The 22,052-nt window shown below is 37.6% G+C and overlaps 1 protein-coding gene across 1 annotated transcript in view; it reads left to right on the top strand.

The window, feature by feature from the left end:
- The first annotated feature begins 2,740 nt into the window (after positions 1-2,740).
- Positions 2,741-22,052, top strand: part of LOC121414227 (protein still life, isoforms C/SIF type 2-like) — a 99,645-nt gene continuing 80,333 nt past the window's right edge. The window contains exons 1-2 of the mRNA XM_041607337.1: positions 2,741-2,773; positions 14,624-14,805. The gene's annotated coding sequence lies outside the window, so the exon portion shown is untranslated. The remainder of the gene's footprint in view (positions 2,774-14,623; positions 14,806-22,052) is intronic.

Genomic DNA, 22,052 nt, shown 5'->3' with positions numbered 1-22,052 from the left:
AAATCAAAGAGCATTTTACTGTGCACATCAAGGTAATTTTGTTAATTATTATTATTTCATTTTGGGATATTTGTTGACCCTACATACATGAGCAGGATGTGGAAGTGCTATGGGAAGCACATTTGGGTTGAATTACCATTACATTTTCATGATCACCTGCACATATGTGTACCGTCGAAGGTGTCACCGCTTCGGTGCAACCGGACTTCCTTTTCAAGCAGAGATAGTAGTAGTTAATAATAGCTATCAGAGAAAAGTAAAAGAAAGGTCAAAGTCATTTACAGTAAAATTTGAAACACTTCATAATAGTTTATATTAAAGGATAAGTCCACCCCAACCAAAAATGATTTGAATAAAAGGAGAAAAGTCAACAAATTTAACACTGAAAATTTCTTAAAAATTTGCTGTAAAAAAAGTTTCACTTAAGTTCACAAAACAGATAAAATGCACATCCTGGTCGATATGTAAATGAGGGGACTAATGACATCCACTCCCAATTTCTTATGTTTTTCATTATATGAAATGTGAAATATTTCAATTTCGACTCATTGCCACATGAATCAAAGTTTTATTCCTCCATGAACATATGGTATTACAATTATTTTAACATTTTATGGTTCAATCAAGTTGGTCCTTTTTGTTATATATGTGAAAATAGGTGGTTTCAGACCGCCTCGAAGTTCGCCAGTTCCAGGTATTCTCTGATCGGGAAATTTACCCCGATCAGAAAATACCAGGTATTTTGGTAATGTGAAAGCAAACTACGCGTAATATCCCCGAAAGAAAATACCCGCTAAATAGTAGGTACTTGGTGAAATTACGAGAACTTTCGTGGGGATTTTTCCAAGGTCACAGGTATTTTGGCGATGTGAAAGCAAATTACGGGAACTTTTAGCCCAGCGTGTCGTTGGGCGCGGCGGCGTGGGTGGCTGCTGGGCTAGTGATTTTGAATCTCGCGCCTTGCCTGCTTATCAGACCATACTGCGCATGCTCGTAACTTCGGGAACTTATCCCGAAGGATGTGTTTCGAGGCGGTGTGAATGCAGGAATAATGAACGGGTATTTTTTAGCCTTAAAAAGTTCTCGTAATTTAACGGGGATTCTTGTGATCGAGGCGGTTTGAAACCGCCTAATGAAATATTGTATAATTGAAACCATAAAAAAAGGAATATTGAATGAGGGACATTGTTTTCTCTCTCATTTGCCTATCACTGAGTTGTGCATACTGTTTGCAAAAAATTAAGCAAAACTAAAAAATGTCTTAACTTTCTCATTTTAAATCCAAATTGATGACATTTTCAGTGTACATGTAAATTCATGTTGGATTTTTCTCCTTTTTTAAGTTTACTTTTTGTTGGGGTGGACTTGCCCTTTAAAGGAAGGAAACCCTCAAAATGCAAGCCAACTAAATTGAAGGTTTAAAAGATAGTGGATGGACCCCCCCTTGAAACATAATTATGTTGCCATTGGGCAAGAGTGAGAAAGAAGAAAAGAAATAAAATGATTTAAAGAGATACATAGAGATAGGGAGAATGAAATGGAGAGAGAAAGATAGAGACAGAAAGTCAAAGGTAGAGAAAAACAGAGAGAAAAAAAAGACAACAGGGTGGATATTGGTTATCTAAGTTAGATGTGGCCATACTGAAACTTTGATTTTATCCAAAGAGTAATGCTGCCCTCTCTTGTTTATATCCAGTACAGTGACAAAAGTAAAACTCTAAGTAGAGCTTGTTGTTGGAGTTCATACATGTATTTCCACTCTTTAACTCATTGAGTGCTTCGTGCACGCTACGTATCCTACTATAACATGCCACACTCGTGCTCGCACGCCCACTATTGATTGCTTTGTGCTTGCATTGTTTCCTACCCTCGCCTGCTTCGTGCATGACTGCGCACATTCGGAATTACAATCATTGTTACGCCGTTTTGCATTGTATTGCGCATCGCATGCACACCGTAATTAGCACTATTGTGTGAGGTGCGAACTCTGCTTTCTGACAGATCAACTTACTCACGCGGTTTACATTCGACTTTTTCGAGTATTTCTAAATTTTTAAAAAGATATGGCTCCGCCTCTGAGAGGGAAGAGACCTAGGTTTTTTGATCCATACAAAACACTCCACAAAATGGAACTACTTGATACAACTCATATTTTAGCGGTGAAGATAATAACCAATCCATATAATGAGGACACCATTATAAGGAGTATGAAATTTCCTACAACTTTACTACACAATATTTTGTGGATAAACTAATCGTTAGAGAGTTACAAGCAATTGTAATCATGACTATTGAAAGGAGTGAATACGACTTGCGATCCCAAAATCAATGTGGCACAGGGGGGTTTTGTGGCTGGCACAGGGGATTAGCATCGGATTAGCACTGTGGCATTGGGTAGGTAGTGTGCGTGGCATGTTAAGAGTTAATATTCATCATCTTCAGGAACTGTGTACGCACAAGAAATCAGTTGTATAAGATAACAATATTTTTATGTTATTAAATGTAGGACTTGATTGATGCGTCAATAATTTTTTTTAACCCCTTCAAACTTGAAGAATGATATGAACAACTTGCAAATGCAATCGTATTTGATAACTTAATTACCCCCCACCCTTGAATTCATTATCCCAAGATTACCAATCATCATTGTACGTTATTATACATGTTTGCGATACATATTTTTAACTAATAACCAGTGTTTTTCCCTCTTATTTTGTTTCTTGCTGTAACACAGCATTTGGAGTTTTGATGATCAGTATGTGATCCCATTGAAGTGAGTTGATTTGCCTGCCGAGCATGATTGAAATTTGTTTGTTTACTGGGGCCCTGGTTTCATAAAGAGTTTCAGCTACGGTGACTTTGCCATTATAGCAACTACCATGGTAACAGAGTTCAGCAGCCAATCACAATCAAGGTCTCTGTGGTAGTTACGATAGTGGCAAGGTAACCGTAGTTGGTAAGTTTTTATGAAAGTGGTTCCCTGGTCTAAATGCATGACCCCCCACCCGCCCCCGATTGCCTCTTGCCTTTATTGTCAATTTCAAGCTGGAGGAATGTTCATAGAGAAGATGACCAGAATAACGGGGGGGGGGGGGGGGGGGGGGTTATTTAGGGTGCGTTCATACTTTAGGCTTTTTTGCAAATCCTCTATATTTTTTCCTGCTTCAAACTTTTCCTGTGTATGTATTGCTATTATCTATAGATCATGTAATACTCCTGCATACAATAATTTGGCATCTTTACACCTTGTTCAAATACGGTGAGGTCGGCAATTTTGTTCACACTGCTCAGATAAATCGCTTTACTCTAAATGTGATAATGCATTAATTGCTTCAAGTCTCTAAGTTGTGTGGGCAGAGCCCCTGACATCACAATGACTTTGGCATGAAACCATGGTGCAACTTTGCAGAATTTCTTTTTTTTTTCTTCAATATTCGGTTTGAACAACAGCTTATGTGTAGGCCAATATTTTCTTTTTTTAATGGGGGAAGGGGGGAGGGTATGCCTTCATTGCCTATTTGCACAAAATAGATGCCGAGTTTTGTTGCTAGTGGTTGCCTAGCTGTATCGGAACAGGGTTTTACTGTGATGCTGTACATGTATGTAACCGAAAGTACCCTTTCGCTCTCCAGTTATTGCATCGTGGATATGTTTGAATGTCAATGATATAGATAGCATGCCCCCGTCATAAAAGAAATATTGATTGTGTAAATAAGTTGTGAGATGCATGCTTTTAAATACGAGACATGTCATTGAACTCAGAAAGTTTAAATAGAAGTATACATCATCGTGTCGGTGCAAGAATGCCCTTAACGTACACCACACATTCGCTCATCGCATGCATGCAAAACAGCCCTTGGCTCCACGCATAAGTGCATCGCTTGTTGGTGTTTCTATGTTTTGCTAAGTGCGGTGATTGGATCAATCATAACTCTTTGTAAGACGGGGTCCTGATAAAACTCCTTGTTGCAAGAAGCACAATAGCAGTCAGTTGCAAATTTGTGATTAAGATATATCATTTATCTTGTACCCCTTTCATAAACCCAATTATGCGGCTAATAGCAGCATAATTTGGTCGTAAAATTGGAGGAGGACCAGAGTTATCCGCATTATTTTGATGCTGCTATTATCCGCATAATAACAGCATCGGGACAGGATTTTGAGTATATGAACGCATTTCCAAATAATGCGGATAATTGCCATGGTGCGGTCACAAGGTCACCCTTTTCCAACACAACCGCATCGGAGGGGGCGTGTCCAGTTGTCATGACGATTATCCGCCTTTTTCAGGACGGGCGCTCGTAAAAATAATGCGGCTTATTTTCGGAGTTTGTGAATGCAATTTTTATTGAATTATCCGCATTACTCTTAGGCTGGGTTTATGAAAAGGGTATTGGAAACACAAATAGGTTTGCAATTGATTATAAATGTTTCTGCAATGCCCCATTAGATCGTGCCCAAGAGCACCATGAAAGCAATCCACTGGTCAAACTTCGGAGTGGAAGTCATCAATAGGTGGTTTCAGACCGCCTCGAAGTTCGTCAGTTCCAGGTATTCTCTGATCGGGAAATTTACCCCGATCAGAAAATAACCAGGTATTTTGGTAATGTGAAAGCAAACTACGCGTAATTTCCCCGAAAGAAAATACCCGCTAAATAGTAGGTATTTGGCGAAAATTACGAGAACTTTCGCGGGGATTTTTCCAAGGTCGCAGGTATTTTGGGGATGTGAAAGCAAATTACGGGAACTTTAAGCCCACTGTGTCGTTGGGCGCGGCGCCTTGGGTGGCTGCTGGGCTAGTGATTTTGAATCTTGCGCCTTGCCTGCTTATCAGACCATACTGCGCATGCTCGTAACTTCAGGAACTTATCCCGAAGGGTATGTTTCAGGGCGGTGTGAATGCAGGAATAATTAATGGGTATTTTTCAGCCTAAAAAAGTTCTCGTAATTTAACAGTGATTCTTGTGATCGAGGCGGTTTGAAACCACCTAATTTGATTGCTTCACAATACGGTGTGCCATCTATCTGTTTCAGAGAACAGGCCACATTCCTACATGTACCTTCGACGACGTCGACATCACTCGCAGACTCTGGCTGCGCACAATGCTTTATGTGCTTGTAAATGTGAATAATAATGATAATATAGGGTATTTATATTGCGCACATATCCACCTTATTAGGTGCTCAAGGCGCTCCTATATTACCCGGCTAAGCTAGGCGTTCATAGCGCACACAGCTTTTTAAGGAATTACTTCCTACCGGTACCCATTTACCTCACCTGGGTTGAGTGCAGCACACTGTGGATAAGTTTCTTGCTGAAGGAAATTACGCCATGGCTGGGATTCGAACCCACGACCCTCTGTTTCAAAGTCCGAAGACTAATCCACTGGGCCACAACTAGTGCTGTTGTTGATAGGCCTCATATCGACATTGATATCGACATGCGAAGGATTTTCAATGTTTCCGACATGCACGCACCCACATCGACATGCAAACATAAAATAAAAAGGGGTCTTGCCTAAAGTCACGAGTATAAAGCTTAGCTGAAAAGTTGGAAGCTTTTATCCACAGTAAGTGGCGCGATTAAAAGGTTTATTCAGCTATAAAGCGGCACATTAAATGAAAAAAGAATACCTGCGAGCTGCGCGGCAGCAGAAATACGTCAGTGCCTGAGTGTGGGCCGGCCTGCCCGATCGAGCTGCCCCTCGACGATCGCTCTAGATCGTAGCGTAGCGTAGTAGCATTCACCGTACCCATCCATATGTACCCATCGCTATTCACCGTGCTTGATAATACGTTGCTCCTCAATGCATTACTTTTCACATAAACGTTTTTGTCAAAGTTGTGACCGCCGCAATTGAGCGCTTAATTCAAATCACGAAGTCACAGAAAACTTCCCTTCCTTCGTTTGGAGATCGTTGCACGGATCGCCGCGGAAGTGATACTGAAATTATCGGTCGATTTTCATTATTTTTTACTGTCAATTTGAGGAGCTTGCGTTTGCAGCACATGTGTACCAGCGTATAATACGCAATGATCACTATTGTAATTGGTGATTCTCAAATTGGCTCTGAGTGTTATTGCGCAATGCTTTCGAGACCGGATCGTGGTACAAAACTTGATTCTCCAGAAAAAGATGTGGATTAAATCGGTGATTTTGAAAGTGAATTCACTCTAGCTTAGTGAAAATATGTTTTCCCGAACTGAGCCTGTATTATATACATGTAGATCTAGTGTGGGGATATCACTCGTGTCAAGGTGAATACGTTTGATTGAGAGTGTTATGTTCCACGATCCACGATCGAATGATTTTTTTTGTTAGGGAGCCTAGGCTAAATTACGGTCCCTTTTTCATGTCGACATTGTCGATGTCGGGATTAATTTTTAAGCGACATGTCGACATGGATTTTTGTTCCCGACAACAGCACTAGCCACAACGCTCCACTTTGATGCTTCAGAAACAAAAACCATGCGCCAAATAGCGGAGGAAAGAAATTCACGGAAAGCGGTCTAATTTTCTTTTCAAAAAGGTGGCGAATTTCTCCCCCACCTCTTGGACCCTGGTAATTAGCATAATTTAACGCATGCCAGCTGAGCTACATCGGCCAGCACAGCATAATCGTATCTGCCGCATGCACTATAGCGTGTGCAAGAGGACGTCAACTTTTTCCCATGAGGCATTGCGAATTTCGGCCTGTTAGCTGCAACCGCTAGGTGGAGCATCGTATTGTGATTCCACCCAAATGGCCAGCTAAGTTTGGTTTTTGGCTCCAACCTTCAGACCACAATCTTGATGGAGAAGGGGAAGTTTTGCTGATATTCCTCTCATATAATCTTGACTTCATGCCAGAAGGGAAATTTCCAGGCATAACAAATTGATCACCACTATCCGGGGTGTAAATTTGGCCACTTCAGGTTTGGTGGTGCCTGCCCCTACAGAAATTTAAGTGTGCCGCTTGCTAGTAACTAGCATGCGACTAGCAGGGCGCTCACTTAATAAGCGAGTGCATGCTAGAGAACAGTCCCTGCTTGCTAAAAGATGGCTTAACTATTACTCTGCACGCATATTACACGCTTATTAAGCTAGCCGCATGCTAGTTACTAGCATGCCGCAAGCTTGCGCAAGCTTGAAAATTTCTGTAGGGGTGTATCTTCAGAATATTTTCTCTAAGTTTAACCCTCCTGTAAAAAAGTTCTGTGGATACCTATTCTATCTTGAGAAAAAGGACGCCTCAATTAAACAAATAAAAGATCAATAACACTAGGTAGTACATGTACTTGGGTTGAGTGCAGCGGAGTGTGGGTAATTTTTTTGCTGAAGGAAAGCACACCATGTTTTGGATTTGAACCCAAGTCCCTCTGAATGAAAGAGGAGAGTCGTAACCACAAGACCACAACACCATGGATGCCCATTCATATGGTGCAGCACATGCAAATTCCAGATTTGTTTAAAGCTTATGTATAGTTTTGGTAAATCCACCAAAATGCACCTATCACTATTCCAATTCATTGCTAGCTAATATGAATGGATATGCCCTATAACAGTTATGATGTGGAGGATATGAAATGAAAATGTGTTTTACAGGATAAATTTTGCGATTTTACATGGAAGTTTAACTTGATCGGGTCACCCGATCAAATTAAAATATCTGTGTGTTTTTGTCTTTCAATTAAATCCTATTCCAAATCATGGAATGGGCTGAAACTTTCAAGATATGTTCTTTGTCTGTAACTTTTGGATAACTAATCACTAAATTTATGAGATAAGTGCTTGAATGCCCATTTTTTAATTTAAAACAAGCATCGCCGAGAGAGGGCGCTATATATCCAAGATTTGAATATTTGAAATTTTCTCAGAGAAGTGCAGTTGGAAAAATATCTAACGGTCTCTACGCTTCAGTAAGACGGTCATATTAGATAATATTCGATTATCAATCACATTATTGACCCTTTACCAAAGCTATACACAGGCTTTAAGTTACAGGACAATCTATGATAGGACTTGATATCTTGTTCTAATTGCATTAGAAATCTATCTTTATTAGTTAAAAAAAACAGAATTGACTTGAGATTTATTTTTCAACAAAACAACTGTCGAGGTGCCTTTTTATCACACATACATTTCACTTTTTACGTTGTACAGTAAAGCTTTGAAGCATACATGTACCATTGCATCTTTCATTTAGAAAAGCCCATTTTTAAACAAAGTCAATTATGGTCATTTCCACTTCATATAAAATAAGAAAAGGTGCTATATTCATATGGTAGAGGATATTTTTAAGCATTTCCCGAAAGAGACAGGTCAAATAGCTGGCCAAATCTATTTTTAGCACCTTACTCGCTGTGAACTTAGCTTCAGACTTGGACAGTGGATGCTTGCCAGTTCTCGGTGCTTGCCATTGCCAAAATCATATAATCTCTTGTTTATGAAAGTAGGATTTTTTAACGATTATGGTTTGTTTTTTCCCTCCTGAAAATGAAACATGCCAGATCCGGCCATAGTTATGGTTTCCATTCTGTTTGTACTGTAATTATTCAATTTACAGAGTATTTATTAGAATTAGGGGCTCTGGAGGAGGAGGGGGGGGGGGGGGGGGGTGTCCCTAGTATGCATGTTTGAATGCTAATTCCATGAAGGATTTTTACACTATATATTTTTTTTAAACGTCGACTTTGCATTTTGATCTCCAGTGTGTAAATGTAGGTCATTTATTACCTTCACTAATGGAAGTAGACTTCCAAACCTCTCAAACCGAGTTTCTTCTGTTTTTTTTTGTTCAAACAACAATTTCACTCCTGCAATACAATTTATGGGCATTTTGCGCATTGAGGTACAAATATGTTGTGGGGTTATATTTTAATTCTATATTAAAGGTGTAGTGAAAATGAATTACATGTATGCCTTATGAAGTTCTGTAATATATATTTTTTTCACTGGTGTGAGGTGATGTAATATAGAGGTTGTGTGCTTAAAATTTAAATTTTAGTTTACTTCGTTCCCCATAAACTTTCAATTACTGGTATTTGAGCATTAATAAGCAAAATTCTTACCTAAAATTTGGAAAAGGGAATGTTTTCTGGTGACTCTCTTTTCTAAAGTTGACCCAAGATCTTCCATAAACAATATTCAAGGACATTTAGAAAAAAATATACTGCATACTGTATGTACAGCAGAATAATGGGTCGTTGGGTATTCAAGTAGCCCTTGAAATGAAAGAAATAATCCATGATATTAAGTAATCATCCAAATATTGCAAAAACTACCCCCCCCAAAAAAAAATGACATCTTTCCCTACCATAATTACAGGGCATAGAATGCATGGATTGAATGGTTTGAAACATTTCAGTTATAGATTTGGGAATGAAATCCGAAATCAGTTGCATTTTATTTTGCACCACCCTCTTTTAATGAGATTGTCTTCAGTAGATGTGAATTCAGAGTTGATTTGAAATAAATGAAGACAAGTATGTTCCTTGTGAAAACACCTACAAAGAATTCTCTTGGTGGTTCTCTCGGAAAACTAAAGGTTACTTTAAACTTAAAGGGGAATCCAGCCTCGGCCATAAAAGTTGTGTTGGGAAGGAGAAAAATAAATTAAACAGAATGGTGAAAGTTTGAAAGAAATCGGACAAGCAATAAGGAAGTTATAGCTGCTTTAAAATTGAGATCACTAATACTATGTAGATTTCAAATTGGCAACTGAGTAAGTAACTTATGACAAGGAGCAAGGACAACTTTCCCATAGGCCATGTACTTTATTATCAGGGATTTGTGGTTTTCTCATTAGTACCCATTCCCCTGGGGCAGTAATCTAAATATAACCCAAGGAGTATATTGTTTTATGTCCTCATGAAAGAAAAGTATAATTTGAAATAAAAATTTTGGGAAAAATGACATTTTAGCCATAATATGTATTGGAGTACATGGAAGAGTAGTCCTTGCCTTACATCACTATCACATCTCATATGCGGCCGATTTGAAGTCTCCATGGGTATAGTGATTTCCAATATTTACAACTTTTAAAATTTCATAACTTTCTTGTTGTTTGTCCAATATTGTTAAACTTTCACCAATGAACTTGTCTGATTTTTCTTTTCCTCATAAAAACAAGTTTTCATTTGGGTTGGATTCCCCTTTAAGATTTATTTTACACTTAAAAGTAATTGATTCAGGAAGTATGATTGCAAAGGCCTACACTTCCACGTTAGTTGCAATTTATTTTTCAGGTTTATCATGTTGCAATGTGTTTTTCGGATTTTTCATGAACGTTCGCATTTTGTTAGTATGAACGCAAGTCTGAAAAAGAGAAAAAAATCTGTTTATCGTGAAAAAGATGATCCGTCATCAATTAAATCCGTCTGGGTAGTAATCCCCTCAAATCGCTATCTCCCTACACATTATCCACCGAATAGCTTTGAAGTAATACGTTAACCCACCGACACAAAATTCTCCATGTGGGACACACAGTCCCATGTAATGTTTAGTGACATTGCAAGTGTATGGGTTAATCGGCAGTTCTTGCACCTGTTCATGAATGAAACCACTGAATGTAATAGAGATGCATTTTCAGTCAAACAGATTACAAATTTATTAGATCCCTGGATCCTTAATCCTTCAGCTCTCACAGTAATAATCATGTAAGATAAATAGCATGTTCTGTTGTGTGTCAGATCTTACTGGGTTAATAATTGAAGACGATTCCACCTGTTGCATGTGTAAAAATCAAAGTAGTCTGGCCTGCTGAATCGGTTGAATATGGTTACTGAATTTCAGGGGCCATTCTTAACCCTTTGACTCTTCTAATGACAAAAGTACTTATCACATCTTATGGCTTTGATGATAATGGCTGGATTCATATACACGTAGCGCTTTTTGCCAGGGGATACAAAGTGCTGTTAAAACTGTTACCCCATCTGTATATTACCTCAAGCTATACCATTTTATCAGCAGCGCTTTAATAGTGCATTCGAGGAAGTAATCCTGTCAGGTACCCATTTACCTCACCTGGGTTGAGTGCAGCATAATATGGATCAGTCATTTTCTTGCTCAAGGAAAGTATGCCGTGGCTGGGCCTCGACATAAATGCATACAAGAACAATCAATCAACATTGATTGCCAAATCATTGTTCAGATTATGACATTTGTATTTGTTACAAACCCTCAGTTTCAGCACCTTTCATGGAGTAATTTGGAGGCAACTAGTCGTACAAATTACCACTGGAGGTGACCAATCTGGGCCCTGTTTACACAAAGCTTTGTGTTTAATAAGCAATATGAAAGAACACTTCTGATTGGTTCCTGGTTCTTATTTTGAACAAACGGTGCATGTTTCATTTAAGCGATTGCTCGCATATTTTTGTGTTGCAGAGCCCCGAAATAGCTTGTAGCGAGCACTCTGTATAAAAAAGGAGAGAAGAATGACAAAATACTGAAAGGCTAGGAAGGATTGAGCATGATTTGGGTCAGCATCCAATGACTTAAATCTAGCTGTACCTGCACCTGTTTCATGTATGAAATTCAGTCGTCTGACTTCCAGAATCAAAAGACTATGTGATTACATAGCAGAGACTCTACACCTGCTGGATGGGCATACAGCACACACAACCCAGACAAGCCATTTTTCTTTTTTTTTAAATGTTAATATATCTGACCAGACAGTATGCATTATATCTTTCCCTGCTTTTGACCTAAATTTGTCATCTTCTTGCATGCTGTTGCACAGATATGAGAAAAGCAACATCATTTTGGGGATTCACCCAAATTTACGCTCTACACTGTAAAAAGTCAACACTGTTTTTAAGCATGTTCACTCTAAGAACTATTGTTTAAACTTTTTAAACTTTTGTTAACAAATTTTCGGCATTACTCCTATTTGTTTAAGATCAGTATGCTCGATCTGTAATGAAAATCATAAGATCAGTATGCTTGATCTGTAATGAAAAGCATAAGTCAGAAAAAATTGGAACCAGTGGGATTTGAACCTGCCATCTGCTGCTTTCCGGGCAGCGACTCAACCACCAGGCTATTCTGGTTCATGGCTAAGCCACGATGAACTGGAATTCAAATTCCTATCTAACTTTTTAAACTTTCTAAATGAGTTGTTTTTACAGTGTACACCAATGATATGTGAATGGGAGGATGAGGATGATGATTCCCAGCATTTATATATTACACCATCTTTTTGTTTATTAATAATAAGTCCAAAGTTGTTTAATTCAGTGAATCAGTTTTTTATGAAAATATCATTCACTGTTAGTGGTCCAAAATAGTGATCAATAAAATGCATGAAAATACGTCTTAAGATGAATATCAAACCATGAGTTTTGAGCCGGATGAGTTTGCCAATCATGCGATATAAAGATTTTTTAAATGTAGAAAATCAATTGGGTTCTACAGATTTGCCATTTTCTGATCAGGTTTTTTGAGTTTTGTTGTACATGTAGTTTTCAACTGAAGAGGCATTTTTCTGTCTCATTCAATTATTTTGAGAAGATTTTAAAAATAATACAAATTTGAATAAATTGTTTGGACTTGTGCAAGTTGTCCTTGGATTTTTTTCATATAGAACACTGGCTATTGCTTCTACTGCATCCACAGGTGCTGAAAATCAATGTTCCTTGAAAAGGCTAACATTAGGATCTACTTAATCCCAGCTTTATAGCAATCTGATAATCCCATGAAAACAATTTCTATAGAGTCTATGCACATTGGCCTAATCCATCTATTGTCTTCATTATTCCCCATGTTGGCAGTTAGAAAAGGCCATTGAATAAAATGCTTTGATGTTTAAATCAAAGAGCTATTACAGAGCTCTATGTTTGGATAGACTACTGATTTAAAACACTCTTTTATGAAGATGCATTATGTTATATAGTATAGACCATGCACATTTTTTCTTGATCGGTTGTGGTGAGCATATCAGTTCTCTCACAGGTAAGAATTTTTTTCTGAATTATCTAATTAATTTTTTGATAATGAAAGGCAATTTGATAATGATTTGATAGTGTGCAGAGCCTTGTACTTCTACCTAAGTTTATAAACATATCATTTTCTTCAAGAGTTTGAAGAACCTACATGTAGTCTATTGTGTTTTTTTATGTTGAAGCATGCCGATCCCTTTCTATGAGCAGCCTTAGTTTTAGGCTTTGTGGTATATTTAGCTTTGTTTCAGGTTTTTTTCCAATTGTGGATTGCATATGGACTATTAAAAACTGCACAGGATTTTTTTTCAGAAACTGAATTCAAAAGGTAATATACTTTTTCATGCATTAAGTGTTTTTTGCTTTAAGTTCTGAAATGAATTTATCATGTATTCATTTCATTCATTTATCATGCCTATTTCATTTCCAAGAATTGAAAAAACATTTCTATTGCTTTTAAATGTTATTTTGTTTTGTAGAAAATGTTTGCCACTTTTAGTTTTAATTGATCATATAACAATGTACAATTTTATTTTTTTCTGCCCTTGTGCACATTTTCTTTGTCTCTTTAAATTGTTTGAGTATTTTTTTTTACAGTAAAAACCTACATGTGTCTTTGATGTTTGAACAATCATTCAAGCCTTATAGTATTTTTAATTAATTTGGCCATAAGAACATACAAAAAATTGTACAATGTAAAGGGTACAACATACAATACAAGGAGCTGCGATTAGCCAATTTCAAAAAGGGGGTTGTGAATTACCCTACAATATCTCACACATATTAACCAAATAAAGAGATGCGTAATACGCCCACCTCTCAACGCCCATCTTGTTGACCTTACGAGGTAGCCAATAAGCTAGTTCCTTGTTTCAAAAATGGACCCAAAACTAGAATGACGTTATTTGTTTTTCTGTGGAAGGGCAGAACTTGGGAATCAGGAAAGCGGCATAGCTTGCAGTCAATGACAAATATTTCCTGTGGTTCATTGAAATGGTTTGGTCACAGTATCACAGAGTGTAGTGATTGATCGCTCAGTTGAGTTGTACGACTAATTGCACATCATTATTAATGCAATCAATTATAAAAGAGACTTGTGATCAATTGCAAAGTTTTGTGTATTATAGGACCTTAGGTAATAGTTTTACAAGTGATATGTGATACCAGGTTTAGATTTTACAATATTCACTTGCTGTCAACCTTTCGTACCAAGTTGATCAGTTCAAATGGTCGGGGTTGGTGAGTGTTGTTCTTGCAATTTTCTTTTTATTAATTGTCTTTCTCATAAAATATTTTGCCATATAATTATCTTCATCAATATTTAGGATGATATTTTTGTCATTATTGGAGCGTAGCATTTCACTTGAACATTGTTCTCCCTATGAAGTCTTTCCCATATTAAAAAGCAACCTTACCAAAAGTCTGGATTTTTTTGTCATATTGGGCCAGCGTAGCAATTCATTCAAGTACATGGCCTTTGTCTCAACTTAAATGCTGTTCTTCCTTCCTGCAAGAATTATTGGCTTTTAATTTTTATAGATTTAGTGTGTAAAGTGAAAACCCTGTGCATGTGAGTCGATGAACAGCATTAAGAGATGCTGATGATTTTGAAGTCTTCTACAGTTCTACCTTTCCAAATTCCAGGCTGATTTTTGGGTCATATTTTCAATGTAGCATTCCACACATTTATCCTTTTCTCCAGATTACTGGCCCAAGTGTACACTCTTTGTGTCGATGGAGATGAGCAGCACTGGGAGAAGCTGGTCGACGAGGTCGTGAGGATATCCGTCATCTGCGAGCAGGAGTCGCCGAAGTGCATCTATCGGGTGACGGCGGGTGATACAGACCTCCAGGGTATCATCGAGGCTTACATAATCATACCAGGTTAGAAGATATAAAATACTACTACTAATGATAATGATAATAATAGTAATAATGGCATAGTTACCCAGTTAGGTGCTTCAGTTCTATAAACTGTTCTTCCAGCGAGCCCTGCTATTTTTAGTAGGCTACATGTAGCCTGGCTTTAAGTTTTGCTGTCTACTGTAGGGCTCAAGAATTCAAGGAGTTTCTTCCTAACGAATACCCATTCACCGCACCTGTGTTGAGTGCGTCACAACATGGGTAAATTTTTTGTTGAAGAAAAATACAACATGGCTTGGTTTAAACCCACATCCCTGAAATAAAATATGGATGATATCATTAGATTGGATTAGGGTTTGGGTTGCACATGATCAGTTTGGCTGTTTAGAATAATAGCAGTGATTGTAGATTTTTTACATTAATGTTTAGGTATGAGTTCAGGGGATACATGTATCTTTCTTTAATACCAGTTGTTGCCAGAGCTGATATCATGAAGTAAAATTGGATGTGCACGGTTTTGTGTTAAACTGATGGATACTGCTGTAACCTCTAGGTGTTTCCCAAATCTCTGAGGAATTACAAAATTGTTCTCTTCACAAAAAAGTTGAAGATGTTGCTTTTCTAATTATTATTGTTTGTATCCCTCAAAATACTTACATGTAAGTTCCACATGGTAGGCATCCCTGCTCATTCCATTTAAACTCCATGTATGTGTGGGGGGAGAGATTTACATATACCCCCTGTATGTAAATTAAAAATACTAAATTTACTATTGGGCCTATCAATTCACAAATAGAAATCTCTCAGGTAAAAATAATAGATGAATAAAGTACACATTATATGCCTAACATGTCTTCAGTATTAACAAGAACAGCTTTCCCTTTTCTTTTGATACGCTTGTCTCTCCCTGCAACGCAACGTGTGAACGGAGTGTCGACACCATGCCAGACAGATCATGGCAGTGGTAGCTTGGTTCTGTTCACACCTCAACACCTGTAGATATATCTGTAACATCTTTCTCTCTCTAGGCGGTTTCAGACCGCCTCGAAGTTCGCCAGTTCCTGGTATTCTCTGATCGGGAAATTTACCCCGATCAGAAAATACCAGGTATTTTGGTAATGTGAAAGCAAACTACGCGTAATTTCCCCGAAAGAAAATACCCGCTAAATAGTAGGTACTTGGCGAAATTACGAGAACTTTCGTGGGGATTTTTCCAAGGTCGCAGGTATTTTGGCAATGTGAAAGCAAATTACGGGAACTTTTAGCCCAGCGTGTCGTTGGGCGCGGCGGCGTGGGTGGCTGCTGGGCTAGTGATTTTGAATCTCCCGCCTTGCCTGCTTATCAGACCACACTGCGCATGCTCGTAACTTCGGGAACTTATCCCGAAGGATGTGTTTCGGGGCGGTGTGAATGCAGGAATAATTAACGGGTATTTTTTAGCCTTAAAAAGTTCTCGTAATTTAACGGGGATTCTTGTGATCGAGGCGGTTTGAAACCACCTTCTATTGCTCTTGGCCCTGCTAACCAAATTGTTTTCCCAACCACAACATAAGTCATTGGACATCTGGGGGGTGTTTCACAAAGAATTAAGTACGACTTAGGTCGCACTTAAATGTCGACGCGTACATGATATGCAACGCGCAATCTTATTGATCAATACGCAGTAGTGCACGTCCTCTTGGCATGATCTAACCAATGCTGTCATGCCTTTTATACTGCGCGTAACTAGGCATTTAAGTGCGACTCTAAGTCATACTTAAATCTTTGTGAAACACCCCCCCTGGGCTTTGAAATGATTTCATCAATCATGCAGACCGTCAGCATCATACATTATGTGGTGGTTTATTTCATTTGGTCTACTGCCAACTCGTCCAATTGCCAACTTGTCTACTGTCATTTGGTCTACCATCAGTTTGTCCAGTATCCACATGATCTACATTCAATTGCCATATCGTCTGATAACCATTAGTTGGTCCAATAGCTATTTAGTACCATTTAGTCTAATTGGGCAAAATGAATGAAAATGAATGAAATTAAGAGGTGATCTGTCAGATACAGACTACCCAACAATACAAGCAAACTTTCAACCAAGTTAGCTCCATGTTTCAACCAATGTACATGTATTTCGTGGAAATAGCCCCTTCCCCCCTCCCCTTCCCTTTTGAGCCTGTTGTCTGATGAGGATCGCAATGTGTGTATCCTAATTACATGTAGAGAATAACTGTTAATGGTCAAGGAGACATCTTAATTATAGCAAATAATTGATTGTTTCTGTCCAATTTAGGTATGTTTGCTTTGCTCATAGTGCAAAACCCATTCTTTCTCCTTTTCTTTTGTTGGACATTTTCTGGATATGTTTTTATTCCCGTTGCTTGAATGGTCATCATGATTTCAATAAAATAAATTGAACTTGATTGCCTGTCTTCATTTAGGCTATCCGTTCATACTTTCAATCACATTGTTCATTCGTTCGTTCGTTCTTTTGCTTGTTTGTTCGTTCGTTCATTCATTCATTCTACGGATGTGCCTCTATCGATCCATTCATATATATCAAACTTATTTCATCTATCCATTCATTCTTTCTTTGTCATTCTTGCATCCATCCACCATCTTCATTTATCCCCTTGCTTACATTTTCTCCAATTCTGTCATATTTTGATAATACATGTAGAACACCTTATTTTCAAAATCCAAATTATTAACAATAAAACATTTTAACAACTTTCAAGTGTATGAACATTACGATTATCAGCACTTATTTCAGGTATAATTATACAGTGTAGCCTATGGTCATTTTCAAACGTGAGTGACACGACAATCGGAGAGGTTTAAGGGCTCATATCTTCAAACTTAAAGGTTATGAATCAATCATGACTACTATATTATATACGATGTAGGACTGGCATGGGCCACTACAAGTTTGATTTGAATTCAACAATTCGTTTAGTAGATATGATTAAAAAACGGTGCGTGAGTGACACGACAAATTTTGGACATGGGTTTCTGACCACTAACACATATGGTTGGATTCGTGCCCAAGTAGTTGTCATGGTGTACTGTGAGTACCAGTAAATGGACATAAATAGTGTACCTATCTAACACATATAGTCAAAATCAATCAAACCTTCTCTATGGAAAATGGTACCCTCCTATATACCGTGAGTGACACGACATCCAAAACGTGAGTGACACGACAAGTGCAAAAGTACAACATTTATCTCAACATTGAAAGTATTTTTTGCATGATGTAGAAGAGTAAAATACCATTAACCAAAAAACAATCTTAATTACATAATAACTGCTTTCTTTTAAGTTCATAATATGTCATCCTGATGTTTTATTCTTGGTTTATGGTCATATTTGCCCATCAACTCACATTCCCTATACCATACCACATTGTCACACTAGGGCTTCTACCACTCTCCTCTTTAGAGGAGGAGGGGGCACTTGAAGGAGGTGTTATGAGGTCTTGGCATTGACATCAACTCAAACATTCTTTTTGTGGCCTGATATCATTCAAAACTTTAACTCTTTCTCCCTATCTGTATATGAAAGTTTTATACAGGTTTATACAATTCAGCATCCACAACGGATGGAATAATTTTTCCTTGTAAGAAAGGTATTCTCAATAGTCACTCACATCATCTGGCATGGTCTGGTAGCCAATGATGTCATGTATGACTCCCTTTTCTTGAAATATTGGATTACAATATTATTCTCCTTTAATATTTTTATAGGCATTGTCCAAATAGGACATGGCAGTTTAAATGTCTTTTTTGGTACCAAACCACAATCACGTTGCTGCACACTTCTGATGGACTATCAGCAAATCGCCTTGAGAAAATTGGAAATTCAACTCAACAAGCATAGGTTTTCTCCTGAACACTGCTTGTATGTGGACCCTCCCAAGTCAGTACATGTAGGCACTGTACCAAAATTCAGAGCTATGCTTTTTGCTGGAATTTGTAAGCGCCTTTTCATTGCTAATTATTTGATCATATACCATACCATGGGAATCCAGGGAAAGCCACAAGGTGAAAGACGCAGTTTGTACCTGATTCTTGCAGTCTGCTACTATTACATAACAACTACAAGTCATTAGCTTTTCCTTTTCTAAGCCCTTGGATGTCACACTAAAATCCAATTCAGCATCCCAACCAGGCTCCCTTTATACCTCAATAGCTTTTTCCCCTGGTCCAGCTCTGTTCTTATCAGGGTTCCCCCCACCAAAGAAAAAAAAATTATCTACTGGTACATGGCAACCCATCCAAAGTTGCTGAAATCAAAATGCGGTCTCGGTTGGGACTTGTTGGGACCTACATGAACATGCATCATTTTGTTGTAATGAATATGTGTAAATGCAAATCTGCTCTGAACACACATCGGCCCACTTACGGTAGTTTGCTGTTCAGACCCTACATGTAGTTAATCACTAGCGGTATGAATGGTGGCCGAACAAATAATGATTTTGAACTTGGCATGTAGCTGCTTCAAGCAATATCCAAAATGTTTGTTTTCTTGCAAATTTGTTTATTTCATGTCCTGGAATACAAGCTTTATGGCAAATGAAAAGGTTGATTTAATCAATCAGAAGGAAAAGAAAAGTATTTTCTTTTCCGAATTTGAAAAAATGTTTGGTGTTCATGGTGATCTCTTATATCTCATGTACACTACTTTACCACTAAAATTTCTGCAAATTTCAAAAAAGGATCCGTGACTTTTCTAGCTGAGTATTGTCAAAGAAATAACATTACTCAAAAGAAAGGTGAACTTTCTGTTTATTTCTGTCAATGGAGACATAGAATGTTTGAGTAATACCTAGGTATGACTTGAACCATCACCAACCCTTTATGCATTGTAAATATGTCCATTGCTTAAGTATAGTGGTTTTTCTCTTGATACATTCATAATTTTGTGTTGACTGATTATGTTGTTATATTCTTAATCACAGTACATTCACCAAAATATGAATTAGGATCTGAGTCTTCACACCAATGGAAAATTGTCAGGATTTTTTAAACCAAGGCAACCATGGAGAGGAGAGAAAATAGATGAACTCAATGTCAAATTCAATATTTCCATAAAAAGGAGTAAAATTAGGAAAATGGAGGAAATTATTAGCCTAAAATAGGCCTAAATGATGTCAGGAACAACATTTTGACTGTATCCTTGGTGAAACGCTTCAAAAATTACTTGATGTCCTTTTTTATACACAATATAATACCGTGAGTGACACGACATTTCGTGAGTGACACGACATTGTGAGTGACACGACACAACTTTGACAGTTAATTTTAGCTTTACCTTAACATATTGGACCAAGTTACTTTATATACAATAAGGTACAGATAAACTGTATTTGCTCCAGTACTGGGACAAATTAATTTTCAGAATACACAGCTCTAGAAAACTTTTTGCATTTAAAACGTGAGTGACACGACAACCAGTTTTGAAAACTTCGAAACCCAATTTTTTTCAGAAAAACACTTCACAGAATATTTTTTTGCTTTTTATGAGTTAGATACAATACACAGCTTGTATCTTGCCAACAAATGTGCTTCTAATACAAATTTTATATTGTGATAGGCAATATGTGAATTTTAATGCAAAAATCAACATTTTGTAACATTTAATTTCCCTTGCATTAAATTCACTGTATCTCAAGACATAATTAATAATTTTATGTAAATGAAATGGAAAAATATACTTTAAGATGTCTAGTTTCAAAAAACATTGAAGCCTAATGATTTCTAGCAAGTTTTAATTTTCACCCCCATGTCCACTTTTGTTTGAAAATGACCCTATGTGATTAAACTTCGTTGAATTAAGCTCCAATAGGTAAACATCACGAGCTATATGAACTTATCTTTAGTGAGCTATAGAAGGAATCTGGAATTTAGAGGGGTGTCTATTTAGTATTTTTGAAAGGAAAAGGACTTGATTGCCACAATCAGGACAAGGTTACAGGTTACACATTTGGAACAAGGCCAGACTTGAGAGGAAACCTGTGTGTAGTTGAATGAATCCTCTAGAGTGTGTCTTTAAAGGTGAAAGACAGTAGTTGCAGCAAACAATTATTTCATGAAAAAGTCTTCTAAATCAAGGTTAATTGTCAAAATATCATCATACATCTAGATCCGGTACGTTAATGTAACCTTATCTATGTAGAATCATGAAATCTTAGCTCAAAATCGAGAAAAGCATATCAACGTTTGATGGAATTCCGCGCTTATTTGGTTAATTTCTCAGCAATGACGTATTTTCTTCCAGAGTTATGTGGCACATATTTTTTTTTAGACATACAAATAATTTGGTGGTAATTTAATTGGATTCTGTCGTTACCACGACTGGTATTTATCTTTTTAGTGTTATCAGGAAATGCAATCCATTGTGAACAGGGGATACATGTAGCTGCTGCAGAAAGAAATGACAATTTACTCTCTATTCATGCATAATGTAGGCTACTTCTTTGTAATGGGACCATCAAAATGGTTCCATGACATTTACTCCGGCGACAATTGCTGCTCTGCTATAAATTCCACACACAAAACCTTCAACCCTGGATTTAACACTATGTACCAGGTGCGTAGCCAGGGGGGGCGGTGGGGGCGGTCGCCCCCCCCCCAAACTCCTACAAAAAGAAAAAAGAAGGGAAAAAAGAGAGGAGAAAAGGAAAAGGGAAGGGAGGAAAGGGAAAAAAGGTAGCTTTGTTTTTTTTTTCTTTTTATTTATTTTTTCTCAAAAGAGAAACTCCTTCACTCTTCTTGATCTAAATTTATATATGAATTTTGCTTCCGCGCTGCGCGCGGTTAAATGACAATATTGAAGTTCGCCATTGTTTCCCCCACCTTTTCTCTAACCCTGTTTTTCCACCTCAGCTATGTGCTTCTTGCCAGTTAGAGTTAAAATTGTATACATTAGGGCATGAATTTGAGTAAGGTTAGGCCGAAGTAAATACATGTATATGAAGTTATTTTTTTTTCAATTGATCGCGCAACTTCTGGTCTGGTCGGCTCCGAGCGGGTAAAATCTTTATATCAGTTTCTGCCGTCACCTCCATAAAGTCAACTTCTCCCGCTTTTCAGCTCATTACTAAACAATCATAATTTTGGAGCAATTAGGTTCCTAATATAAAAAGAGGAAGGTATGAAATTCGTGTCGTATTGAATAAAAAAGTACAATATTTTTTATCAAATTGTATTAAACTTCATGTCATTTCCCTGTATACATTTATCTCCTGTCCTGTTTTGTGCCCTCAGTTTGAAATT

Source organism: Lytechinus variegatus, chromosome 4 (assembly GCF_018143015.1).
Source record: "Lytechinus variegatus isolate NC3 chromosome 4, Lvar_3.0, whole genome shotgun sequence".
Lineage (NCBI taxonomy): Eukaryota > Metazoa > Echinodermata > Echinoidea > Temnopleuroida > Toxopneustidae > Lytechinus > Lytechinus variegatus.
The sequence above is the reverse complement of the archived record's forward strand: the minus strand, read 5'-3'. Positions and strand labels throughout refer to the sequence as shown.